Below are 14,134 nucleotides of genomic sequence, written 5' to 3'. Positions count from 1 at the left end.
GACGAAGTTCGTTCTTCCTTAGTGGATACCCCATCATCAGGCAGTACAGCAAACTCTACCTCGATATCACCACGTCGAAGGCATATGCCTGCGCTAGGCGATGATTAGCTTCAGTGGAATCCTCTAAGACCAGAATACAGTGACAGAGAGACTGGGCTGCACATAGCCCAAACTGAAACAGGTGTCCCACTAAGTAGGTGGCCACCAGCAAGAAGTAGTCACCCAGAGGGTAAAGATTAACCCATTTGTGCGAAGGTGATAAGTCGTCTGCACACTAAACCTAAGCAAAGATGATTACTTTTGTAACTGGAAACGAAGTTTCCTGTTCATTACTGGATACCCTACGTCATCAGGCGCTACAGCAGTCTGTACCTCGATGTCACCAGATGGAAATGGCAGTGGTTGGCATCAGGTATAGATCACATTGCAGTCGTGCACAGAGAGTGTCGGTGAGCATCAGACACATCTGAACACACCTGACGATCTGATTGTAGGAGACATTTGTATGAGTCCACTGGCCAGTACTTCTCCAATCGCAGCATCCCCACTCCAGAAGCGACAATACGTTCTAGTAGCTGGGCGTCGCCAGTGGGTGGTGATGACGTCATTCGTTCTGCTCTTCTTGCTTCGTCAGCTCCTGAAGTAGCATAACCAGAGCTGTAGCAATGCTCAGCTTCACCCTTCAGAGGCGCTTGCTGGCTTCTTCCACTTTGTCAGCTTCCTGGATGGGTGCTCTTGCACTCCAAATATGCCCTCTTGCTTTATAGAGCATGGTCACCACACTGTCACGTCGTCTTGCTGAACTGGCGCCAGACAGTTCAGAACAGGGCGTACTTAAACATTATGCAGAAGGCTAAAAAACAGATATAAGTTGTTTACAGTGCAGTCATCTACATCTACATCTACATCCATACTCCGCAAGCCACCTATCGGTTCTCCCTTCTATTCCAGTCTCGTATTGTTCGTGGAAAGAAGGATTGTCGGTATGCCTCTGTGTGGGCTCTAATCTCTCTGATTTTATCCTCATGGTCTCTTCGCGAGATATACGTAGGAGGGAGCAATATACTGCTTGACTCTTCGGTGAAGGTATGTTCTCGAAACTTTGACAAAAGCCCGTACCGAGCTACTGAGCGTCTCTCCTGCAGAGTCTTCCACTGGAGTTTATCTATCATCTCCGTAACGCTTTCGCGATTACTAAATGATCCTGTAACGAAGCGCGCTGCTCTCCGTTGGATCTTCTCTATGTCTTGTATCAACCCTATCTGGTACGGATCCCACACTGCTGAGCAGTATTCAAGCAGTGGGCGAACAAGCGTACTGTGACCTACTTCCTTTGTTTTCTGATTGCATTTCCTTAGGATTCTTCCAATGAATCTCAGTCTGGCATCTGCTTTACCGACAATCAACATTATATGATCATTCCATTTTAAATCACTCCTAATGCGTACTCCCAGATAATTTATGGTATTAACTGCTTCCAGTTGCTGACCTGCTATTTTGTAGCTAAATGATAAAGGATCTATCTTTCTGTGTATTCGCAGCACATTACACTTGTCTACATTGAGATTCAGTTGCCATTCCCTGCACCATGCGTCAATTCGCTGCAGATCCTCCTGCATTTCAGCACAATTTTCCATTGTTACAACCTCTCGATACACCACAGCATCATCTGCAAAAAGCCTCAGTGAACTTCCGATGTCATCCACCAGGTCATTTATGTATATTGTGAATAGCAACGGTCCTATGACACTCCCCTGCGGCACACCTGAAATTAATCTTACTTCGGAAGACTTCTCTCCATTGAGAATAACATGCTGCGTCCTGTTATCTAGGAACTCCTCAATCCAATCACACAATTGGTCTGATAGTCCATATGCTCTTACTTTGTTCAATAAACGACTGTGGGGAACTGTATCGAACGCCTTGCGGAAGTCAAGAAACACGGCATCTACCTGTGAACCCGTGTCTATGGCCCTCTGAGTCTCGTGGACGAATAGCGCGAGATGGGTTTCACATGACCGTCTTTTTCGAAACCCATGCTGCTTCCTCACATGTTGCTATGCGATGTATACCTGTACAGCTGCTCATTTTCAATTACGTTTGAGGACAGCTCAAGGGTGGCTAGCTGTGGAGGAAGTTTTCAGTTCGCCTTGGTGAAAAGCAAGCGCATTGAATGTGTTGTGTTGGCAGAAGACCCAACACCGTGTTACTAGAGGAGGCCGAAATGCACGCCGATTTAGCTCACGCAGGCTGGTGTGAGGAGGGTTGGACTATACTGACGTGAGGTCTGGAACATGACAAGGAAATACAATTCAGAAAGCGGACGTAATTAGTTTGATACTTAACTTTAATCCATTAATGATGAACGTCGCTCTTGACGGTACATGATTCACAGCATTATCTGTTAGTAACTGAATATGGCGCCTTGCTAGGTCGTAGCAAATGACGTAGCTGAAGGCTATACTAAACTGTCGTCTCTGCACATGAGAGCGTATGTAGTCAGTGAACCATCGCTAGCAAAGTCGGCTGTACAACTGGGGCGAGAGCTAGGGAGTCTCTCTAGACTAGACCTGCCGTGTGGCGGCGCTCGGTCTGCAATCGCTGATAGTGGCGACACGCGGATCCGACGTATACTAACGGACCGCGGCCGATTTAAAGGCAAGCACCTAGCAAGTGTGGTGTCTGGCGGTGACACCACAGAACGGGCGTGAAATTGTTCCGTCATGACCACAGAAAGTCTGTCACAAAGGCTATGATGGAAGCTTTTCGTAGAAGCGTGTGTAGCAAGTTCCTAGCCGTCCATTTCGGCTACAAATGTGGTTTTCTATTTCTAAAGGAGTTGCCGACTAGCCGCTAGAGAATTGACATGTTTGACGAATTCACCTAGCAGTACACAGAGCGCAGAAGAGAACGATATGGCGCTGCTAGTCCACCATGGGAAGATTCGTCGCCTTCTCTCCAAAAATCTGGTTATCCAATCACGTTAACCTTGTCCGACACCGTGCTTTGGCGCGAAGGATTTGACCAGTGTGTAGAATCTGGGTAACAGTCAGTACCAATCTTCTACATACTAAAAGCCAAGAATGGTAGATTTGTGTCACGTTCCCCTGCAATTGGGGTTAGAAAGCGAATTTCTCCCAAGTCACTGTGGCAAACCCTGGAAATTCTGCCCTCCAAAATTAATTTTTCGAGAGCTAGAGTGTTAGGAGACGAGGTTTTCGTTTAGGGAGCTGTCGTGGAGGAGACGTCTGGACCTGTTCTGATACTGATGGCAGGTATTCTCGGCCGCCGTCTCAGTCCTTTTCCATTCGGTGCTGGCTGGTGCGTTAGCACACTTGTTCGTTGAGTTCTAAGCAAGTTCCGCATTTACCTGTTAGCGGTGACGTTATCTGAGCAGCTCCCAATTCGCTGGATTTGCAGCGAAACCTGTGTTACTTGATTACTTGGCTTATTTCGCGAGTCTTGCACTCTATCACTTCGCATTTGCGAGGTGTAGCAGATTACGAAAGTTTGCTGCGCTTCCGAAGCAGTCTTCCCGTTAGATTTGACGTCTGATCGATTGCGTTAACAGTACATGAAGGTACAGACAAGCTTCTAGTGAGCCACTGTTTCCCGATAATGTCCAAAGAAGTGATTATTCTCGTGATAGTAAGTGCTTAATAATCACTTTCTTTGGCTTAGTACTTTTTTGCTACACTGCTATAGACCCGATTGTCCTGCAACTAATACTAACTAGGCAAACCGCAAATAATACTTGAGTATTTAACTTGTTATCTCACTGTGACGATATTTCCGTTGCAATACTGATGCTCACGCTTGGGAGACTTTGATTAATTTGTCTAAATTAATGTGTAACGAACATTGCCCTCAGTCGTCTAGCATTTCGATGTTGAAGTCGTAAGTGAGGTAGGCAGACAGTACCCACAACTGTCGAACGTCAGCAGAGAACGACTCACTGCGGCCCTAACAGTGTAACACCGTAAAAGGGTTAAATTGCAGAGTGTATAAGGGCCTCTTTCTACACGTTGAGGTAAGGTGCTTGGTACTTGACCACAGTTACCAAGTTATTAAGCCCTTGTAAGTAGGCTGTTTATGTTTTCTTATTGGCAACGTTACGTAGCGCTCTATATGAAAATCACTGGCTGTGCTGTGTGCAGTCTGTGGCTAGTTTGCATTGTTGTCTGCCATTGTAGTGTTGGGCAGCGGCAGCTGGATGTGAACAGCGCGTAGCGTTGCGCAGTTGGAGGTGAGCCGCCAGCAGTGGTGGATGTGAGGAGAGAGATGGCGGAGTTTTGAAATTACATATATTATGACTTGTGATGATATTAAGGTAAATACAGTGTTTGTTCTCTATTAAAATCTTTCATTTGCTAACTATCCTTATCAGTAGTTAGTGCCTTCCGTAGTTTGAATCTTTTATTTAGCTGGCAGTAGTGGCGCTCGCTGTATTGCGGTAGTTCGAGTAATGGAGATTTTTGTGAGGTGAGTGATTTCTGAAGGGTATAGTTTAATGTTAGTCAGGGCCATTCTTTTGTAGGGATTTTTGAAAGTCAGATTGCGTTGCGCTAAATAATATTGTGTGTCAGGTTAAGCACAGTCGTGTATAAATTGTTCTAAGGGGACGTTTCACCCTGTACAAATACCGTCCGTTTCTTAACACACAATTTTTAGTGTGGTATTTTTACCCCTTGTGACAGCATGCGACATATTTTTACGAGCCAGATCATTTGATGTTCGTCGAGGGCGTTTTTCATCCTTACTTTTATTTTCTGCGATAAATAAAAATGTTCACTTGCGTCTCGTGCTGCCCGGCACTTGCGAAATCGTTTACCACAACGACGAACAGTGTTAGATTCGTTGCAATCGCCGCCGTCGGTTACCAGACGGCGGAATGCCGAGAATCGCCACAGTCGGAAAGGCTGCGGAAGGTGTGGAGACGCGGGACTGTCGCCAGATTTGTCGGCAGGATATATTTTATGTGCCACCGAGCGCGGACAGAACCCGCCTGGTCGTAGGGGAGGGAGGCGGTTTGGAGGGGGGAGAGAGGGGGTGGGGGAAGAAACGCCGGGACGTGGTCTCGCCGGACGCGGATTCCTCCGCTGTCTGCGTGGGTGGTGGGGGTCGGTAGGTCCGGCGGAGAGTAGAGAGAGAGAGAGAGAGAGAGAGAGAGAGAGAGACGTGCACAGCCGCAGTAATGTAGGACTGCCACGGCTGGGCTGCCGAGTCGTACGATATGGAACCACGCCAGGCACGTACTTGCCGGACACACTGTACCGCGACGGGGACAAAAAATAATGGCCGCATTCTGGCTCTGATCTCGCTTAGCGACGTAACGACGCCTCGCCAGGCGACGAGAGACTCTCCGCGAAACGAGAACTTGCCCGATGCCTAGAAAAATGCAGATCAGGAGCAGAGAGATTGGATAAAACTACGAGAAATCGGGTAAGGGAGTAATGCCAGTGACGCACCTCGCAAAATATTGTTAACACCGTAAGCGGTCACTTAGACAGCGAACTGACGTCATTTAGCTGCAGCAAGGTCAACTTAGACGAGTTACAGCCACAGTTTAAACAGATCGTAAATCGTGCTCTGTCCTATACTTCATTCATCATAAGGATAAACGTGATGTAAGCGAACACAAACGCGATGATTCGTCAGCAGCCGTATCTATCGTACACTGCTGTTGTTCCGCTCTTGGAAGCAGGTCCAACTTATGTATTTTTTTTTTTTAATATTATGTGACTTAACTGCTAAAGTCATCAGTTCCTAAGCTTACACACTACTTACCCTAAATTATCCTAAGGACAAACACACACACACACACACACACCCATGCCCGAGGGAGGACTCGAACCTCCGCCGGGACCACTCGCGCAGTCCATGACTGCAGCGACTGAGACCGCTCGGCTAATCCCGTGCGGCCAACTTATGTATTAGAATTCTTAGACTGCTCGGCTAATCCCGCGCGGCCAACTTATGTATTAGAAATCTTATTACTACGTCACTGTAAATGAAACTTTAAGACATTCTGATGTATAAGCAACTGTCAAAATTCGCAAGCTGCGACACTGTCGCGAATAAAACAGTAGCCGTATATAAAATAAGTTTCCTCTAATATACGTCTATGGTCACAAACTTTTCGTTAACAGATTACCGGTTTCGGCCTAGAATGACCATCATCATATCTGTTTTTTTTTTTTTTAAAAAAAAAGAAAGTCCTAATGTACTGCAGCTATAGTGGCATCGTCGATGCCACTACGGCTGCAGTACATTAGGACGTTGTTTTTTTATAAAACAGATCTGATGCTGGTCACTATAGACCGAAACCGGTAATCTGTTAACGAAACGTTTGTGACCATAGACGTAAATAAGAGGAAACCTAACTGTCAACTTTTTTCTTAAGCGTTCATTAACTACGTAATATTCTTTTTTTTTTCAAAAATGGTGTACAGTGAAACTCTCTGTAAACGCTGCATGTGCTCTAATTGTCGCGCTGTTCATATGTACCGTGAAAAATGGCTGACACTGCTTCGTGCTTCCTAGCGAAACACGCGCGCTGAACACCGTTAATGGTGAGGGACTAGTTGTCCTTAATGTATTTCACAAGATCACAGGGAAAAATCAGCTCTGACGTTTAGCGAGAAACACTATGTAATAAAAATAAATGATGGTATCTACATCTACATCTACATCCATACTCCGGAAGCCACCTCACGGTGTGTGGCGGAGGGTACCTTGAGTACCTCTATCGGTTCTCCCTTCTATTACAGTCTCGTATTGTTCGTGGAAAGAAGGATTGTCGGTATGCCTCTGTGTGGGCTCTAATCTCTCTGATTTTATCCTCATGGTCTCTTCGCGAGATATACGTAGGAGGGAGCAATATACTGCTTGACTCTTAGGTGAAGGTATGTTCTCGAAGCTTCAACAAAAGCCCGTACCGAGCTACTGAGCGTCTCTACTGCAGAGTCTTCCACTGGAGTTTATCTGTCATCTCCGTAACGCTTTCGCGATTACTAAATGATCCTGTAACGAAGCGCGCTGCTCTCCGTTGGATCTTCTCTATCTCTTCTGTCAACCCTATCTGGTATGGATTCCACACTGGTGAGCAGTATTCAAGCAGTGGTCGAACAAGTGTACTGTAACCTACTTCCTTTGTTTTCGAATTGCATTTCCTTAGGATTCTCCCCACGAATCTCAGTCTGGCATCTACTTTACCGACGATCAACTTTATATGATCATTCCATTTTAAATGACTCCTAATGCTTACTCCTAGATAATTTATGGAATTAATTGCTTCCAGTTGCTGACCTGCTATATTGTAGCTAAATAGTTAATGATAAGGGATTGCAATAACATGAGTGGCATAATCGATTGTGCTGGCAGGCAATTAACAATCGTGTTCGGCTGCAGTTACCCTAGACGCTGCATCACAGGCAGGAGCGTCTGCGATGGTGTACTCAACGACGAACCTGGGTGCACGAATGGCAAAGCGTCATTTTTTCGTTTGGTCAATGGTGGTGGAGCAAATAGCTCGCCACAATACACCAGTCACTACTCTTGATGAACTGTGGTATCGTGTTGAAGCTGCGTAGGCAGCTGTACCTGTACAGGCCATCCAAGCTCTGTTTGATTCAATGCCCAGGCGTATCAAGGCCGTTATTACGGTCAGAGTTGATTTTTCTGGGTACTGATTTCTCAGGATCTATGGCCCAAATTACGTGAAAATGTAATCACATATCAGTTCTAGTATAATATATTTGTCCAATTAATAGCCGTTTACCATCTGCATTTCTTGTGGGTGTAGCACTTTTAATGGCCAGTAGTGTAAAAGAGCTGAAAACCAGTGAGTCGTTGTGTCCGTATGGATTCTCAAATCGGTTTTACATAGAGTACTTCACGGCGTTGACGTTGACTCCTTACTTAGCTTGCATTTATCGCGAATCTCACGCCCAGCGCAAAGTGCTAACTTGCTGGAAAAAAAAGCAGAGGTGTTCGGACCAGCAAAATTGCAGGGCAATATCCTTAACGTAGGTTCGCTGCGAAATCCTTTAACATATTCTCTCTTCGAATAAAATAAATTTTCTTGAAACCGAGAAGCTTGTGTCCACGAATCAGTGCGGTTTCAGAAATCATCGCTCGTGCGGAACTCAGCTTGTCCTTTTCACATATGATGTACTGAGAACGCTGAACGAAGAGCAACGTGCAGATTCCATAGCGCTAAATGTTCGAAAATCGTTTGACACGGTGCCACACTGCAAACTGTGAACAGACTTACGACCGTACGGAATAGCTTCCCTGACAAGTGAGTGGCTCGAAGACTTTTTAAGTAACAGAACCCAATGTGTTATCCTCGATGGCGAGTGTTCACGAGAGGCGAGGGTATCGGCAGCAGTATTCCAGGGAAGTGTGACAGTCCTGCTGTTGTTCTCTGCATACGGAAATGATGTAACGGACAGGGTGACAGGGTGAGAAGCTATTTGCGGTTGGTTGGTTGGTTGATTTGGGGGTGGGGGGGGGGGGGCAAGGGGACCAAACAGCGAGGTCATCGATCCCATCGGATTAGGGTAGAATGTGGAAGGAAATCGGCGATGCCCTTTGCCTGCAGCGATTTAGGGAAATCACGGAGAACCTAACTCAGGATGACCGGACGCGGGTTTGAACCGTCGTCCTCCCGAATGCGAGTCCAGTGTGCTAACGAATGCGCCACCTCTATCGGTTGTTGTGGTGTTGACGTCAGCACGCGGATGGAACGGCAGTTCGCTAAACCAGCTGCTGATAGCCTCTGAGCAGCCGTGCGAGCTGACACAGAAAGCTGCTGGGAGTGCATCGCTTCTCGAATGGCGGAAGCGGATGTGAGGTGGTCATGACGTGCTCTGTCCACAAAACGGGCATGCCGCCTTTTGGTGGTCTCACTTGACCAACCAGAATCATGACGACCAGTATGTCAGCCCTCACGTTCCCACATCGGGCCACTGCCACATCCTATATTTCTGATACTTCAACAAAATAGCATTATAAAGGTGTACAGCTTTGCTTCCGCCGTTTGCCGATAGGTGGCGAAACGGTATGTAGCGGTTGAAAGAAACATATCGCAGATGTCAGACAGTTAGATTGGACCTCATTCAAACATTAGTCGATATGTGTCTGTATCATAAAGTTGTTCTTGATTGAAAATCTCAGTTTACGAGACTAATCCTCGTCATTTGCGGCAGGTGTTACTGTTTTGTTTCAATATGAACAAAACCAGCGGCTGAGTGTCATCGAATGCTCTAAAGTACGTATGGTGAGGACGCTATTAGTGAAAGAACATGTCGTGAGTGGTTTCAACGCTTCAAGAACAGTGATTTCAACGTCATAGACAGGCATAGTTGTGGTAGAGAGAATGTTTCCGAAGATGCAGAATTGGAAACATTGCTGGGTGAAGACTCGCGTCAAGAAGATGGGGCACGATTGGTGGGAGTGACACAGCGAGCCACTTCAAAACGTCTCAAGGCTATGTACATGATTCACAAAGAAGGAACTTGGGTCCCGTGGGAGCTGAAACCAAGAGATGTTGAACGGCGTTTGTGTGTTTGTGAGGCCGGCCGGTGTGGCCGTGCGGTTAAAGGCGCTTCAGTCTGGAACCGCGTGACCGCTACGGTCGCAGGTTCGAATCCTGCCTCGGGCATGGATGTAAGTGGTGTCCTTAGGTTAGTTAGCTTTAAGTAGTTCTAAGTTTTAGGGGACTGATCACCACAGATGTTAAGTCCCATAGTGCTCAGAGCCATTTGAACCAATTTTGTGTTTGTGAACAGTTGCTTCAGAGGCAAAAACGGAAGGGATTTCTGCATCGCATTGTGACTGGGGGCGAAAAGTGGGTTCATTACGGTAACCCTAAACGCAAGATATCACGGGATATCCCAGCCATGCTTCCACGTCGACGGCCAAACCGAATACTCATGGCTCCTAGGTCAAGCTCTGCATTTGGTAGGACCAGCTCGGCGTCGTGTACTGTGAGGTGTTAAAGCCAAGTGAAACAACCACAGGTGCTCGTTATCGAACGCAATTAATGTGTCTCAGCAGAACATTAAAAGACAAACGGCCGCAGTAAGCGAGAGGGGCACCATAAAGTGATTTTGCAGCACGACAACGCTCTTCCCCACGTTGCAAAAGAGGTCAAAACCTACTTGGAAACGTTAAAATGGGAAGACCAACCCCACGCGCGTTATTCTCCAGACATTGCTCCCTCTGACTATCACCTGTTTAGATCAATGGTACCTGGCCTGGATGACCAACACTTGCGATCTCATGAAGAGGTCACAAATTGGATGGATTCGTGGATCGCTTCAAAAGATGAACAATTTTTTTCGACGCGGCATTCGTACACTGACTGAAAGATGGAAGAAAGTAGTGGCCAGCGATGGAATGTACTTCGAATGACACGGGTGTAACCAATTTGTTTGATTAAAGCCTCAAATGTTGGGGATAAAACGGCGTGTGCAAAGTTGTACACCGTAAATAATGGTGTGCTAACCACTGTGTCTGCGGCTGCTTCCTGCTGACGCCGTAGTATACGAGACCGTGTGGTCCCTGACTGTAGAAGGACACACAATAATTTAGAATCTCTATTTGCTGTGATGAATTGCAGTTTTCTGCAAATGTATAAAAATATAAGCTCATTTAGATGAGTGGGAAAAACAATCCTGTAATGTTCGGATTCAGTATTACTTGGTGCTCTACTTCACTCTGTCACGTCAATTAAATACACTCCTGGAAATGGAAAAAAGAACACATTGACACCGGTGTGTCAGACCCACCATACTTGCTCCGGACACTGCGAGAGGGCTGTACAAGCAATGATCACACGCACGGCACAGCGGACACACCAGGAACCGCGGTGTTGGCCGTCGAATGGCGCTAGCTGCGCAGCATTTGTGCACCGCCGCCGTCAGTGTCAGCCAGTTTGCCGTGGCATACGGAGCTCCATCGCAGTCTTTAACACTGGTAGTATGCCGCGACAGCGTGGACGTGAACCGTATGTGCAGTTGACGGACTTTGAGTGGGCATGCGGGAGGCCGGGTGGACGTACCACCGAATTCCTCAACACGTGGGGCGTGAGGTCTCCACAGTACATCGATGTTGTCGCCAGTGGTCGGCGGAAGGTGCACGTGCCCGTCGACCTGGGATCGGACCGCAGCGACGCTCGGATGCACGCCAAGACCGTAGGATCCTACGCAGTGCCGTAGGGAACCGCACCGCCACTTCCCAGCAAATTAGGGACACTGTTGCTCCTGGGGTATCGGCGAGGACCATTCGCAACCGTCTCCATGAAGCTGGGCTACGGTCCCGCACACCGTTAGGCCGTCTTCCGCTCACGCCCCAACATCGTGCAGCCCGCCTCCAGTGGTGTCGCGACAGGCGTGAATGGAGGGACGAATGGAGACGTGTCGTCTTCAGCGATGAGAGTCGCTTCTGCCTTGGTGCCAATGATGGTCGTATGCGTGTTTGGCGCCGTGCAGGTGAGCGCCACAATCAGGACTGCATACGACCGAGGCACACAGGGCCAACACCCGGCATCATGGTGTGGGGAGCGATCTCCTACACTGGCCGTACACCACTGGTGATCGTCGAGGGGACACTGAATAGTGCACGGTACATCCAAACCGTCATCGAACCCATCGTTCTATCATTCCTAGACCGGCAAGGGAACTTGCTGTTCCAACAGGACAATGCACGTCCGCATGTATCCCGTGCCACCCAACGTGCTCTAGAAGGTGTAAGTCAACTACCCTGGCCAGCAAGATCTCCGGATCTGTCCCCCATTGAGCATGTTTGGGACTGGATGAAGCGTCGTCTCACGCGGTCTGCACGTCCAGCACGAACGCTGGTCCAACTGAGGCGCCAGGTGGAAATGGCATGGCAAGCCGTTCCACAGGACTACATCCAGCATCTCTACGATCGTCTCCCTGGGGGAATAGCAGCCTGCATTGCTGCGAAAGGTGGATATACACTGTACTAGTGCCGACATTGTGCATGCTCTGTTGCCTGTGTCTATGTGCCTGTGGTTCTGTCAGTGTGATCATGTGATGTATCTGACTCCAGGAATGTGTCAATAAAGTTTCCCCTTCCTGGGACAATGAATTCACGGTGTTCTTATTTCAATTTCCAGGAGTGTATGTGTGTGTAACACCGCAAGGCGATGACAACGGCCTTTCCGCAGTGGTTACACCGGTTCCCGTGAGATCACCGAAGTTAAGCGCTGTCGGGCGTTGTCGGCACTTAGATGGCTGACCATCCAGGCCGCCACGCGCTGATGCCATTTTTCGGGGTGCACTCAACCTCGTGATGCCAATTGAGGAGCTACTCGACCGAATAGTAGCGGCTTCGGTCAAGAATACCATCATAACGACCGGGACAGCGGTGTGCTGACCCCACGCCCCTCCTATCCGCATCCTCCCCTGAGGATGACACGGCGGTCGTATGGTCCCGGTAAGCCAGTCGTGGCCTGAAGGCGGTGTGCTAACACCGCAAGGTGATCTGAAACGGACCGAGCACATAAGGTCAGTCTATTGCGAGAATTCTAGGTCTGCCATCATTCAGAGATGACGTTGTCATACCAAATTTGGCAACGCGAATCGATACCCCAGACATTAGTGAGGGCTCCGAGTAGCCCGCAATGACGTACGGGTGGCGCTCCTGGAAACCAAACCTGCCCTCTCAGTACAGCGGCGGCCTCACGATGACGTCAATATAGCGTCGAGCTGGCTGGAGTTCCAACTCAGTTCGAAACCTCACCTACGGCACTCAGCATCGTCATGTAGGACACTGTGCGTCAACTTTCACATGAACTGTTCTTTCGTAAAGGTTACGTTTAGTACTACAAGAGAAGGACAGCTTGTTAGTTAATACAGGCAAGTGATGCTTTACTAGTCCATGACAGTCGTAAATTATCCATGCTCATGTGCGTCATAATGAAGTAAATCTTTTATTCATATGCATAATAAAATGAGCTAATATTTCATGTGTTCTAGTTTTATGTGCCACCTCACCAAGCAAAGAAAGGAAGCACACTGAACCGTCAAAGAAACTGGTATAGGCATGCGTATTCTAATACAGAGATATGTAAACATACAGAATACGGCGCTGCGGTCGGCAACGCCTACATAAGGTAACAACTGTCTGGCGCAGTTTTTAGATCGGTTGCTGCTACAGTCCCAGGTTATCAAGATTTAAGTCAATTTCAATGTGCTGTTATAGTCAGCGTACGAGCGATGAGACACTTCCTCTCCGAGGTGGCGATGAAGTGGAAATTTTACCATACGACCATTTCACGAATGTACCGTGAAAATCAAGAATCCGATAAAGGTTGAAATCTCGGACATCGCCGCGGCCGGAAAAAGATCCTGGGAGAACGGGACCAACGACGACTGCAGAGAATCTTTCAACGTGACGGAAGTGCAACTCTTCCGCAAATTTGTGCAGATTTCAACGCTGGGCCATCAACAAGTGTCAGCGTGCGTCCCATTCAACGAAACAACATCGATATGGACTTTCGGAGGCGAAAGCCCACTCGTGTACCCCTGATGACTGCACAACACAAAGCTTTACACCTCCCTTGGGTCGTCAACACCGACATTGGACAGTTGATGACTGGAAACATGTTGCCTGGTCGGGCGAGTCTCGTTTCAGATTGTACCCAGCGAATGGACGTGTAAGGTTATGGATACAACGTCATGAACCCTTGGACCCTGGATGTCATCAGGGGACTGTTCAAGCTGGTGGAAGCTCTGTATGGTGTGGGACGTGTGCAGTTGCAGTGATACGGGACCCGTGGTACTTCTAGATACGACTCTTACAGGTGACACGTACGTAAGATCATCCATTCATGTCCACTGTGCATTCCGACGGATTTGGGCAATTCTAGCAGGACAATGCGTCATCCCACACGTCAAGGACTGCTACAGAGTGGCACTTCTGACTTCAAACACTTCCGCTGGCCACCAAACTCCCCAGACATGAACATTATTGAGCATATCGGGAATGCCTTGCAACGTGCTGTTCAGAAGAGATGTACACTCCCACGTAGTCTTACGTATCTATGGACAGCCCTGCAGGATTCATGGTGTTAGTTCCCTCCAGCACTACTTCAGACATC

The sequence above is a fragment of the Schistocerca cancellata genome, chromosome 10 (genome assembly GCF_023864275.1).
Source record: "Schistocerca cancellata isolate TAMUIC-IGC-003103 chromosome 10, iqSchCanc2.1, whole genome shotgun sequence".
Taxonomy (NCBI): Eukaryota; Metazoa; Arthropoda; class Insecta; order Orthoptera; family Acrididae; genus Schistocerca; species Schistocerca cancellata.
Note: the sequence above shows the minus strand (reverse complement) of the source record.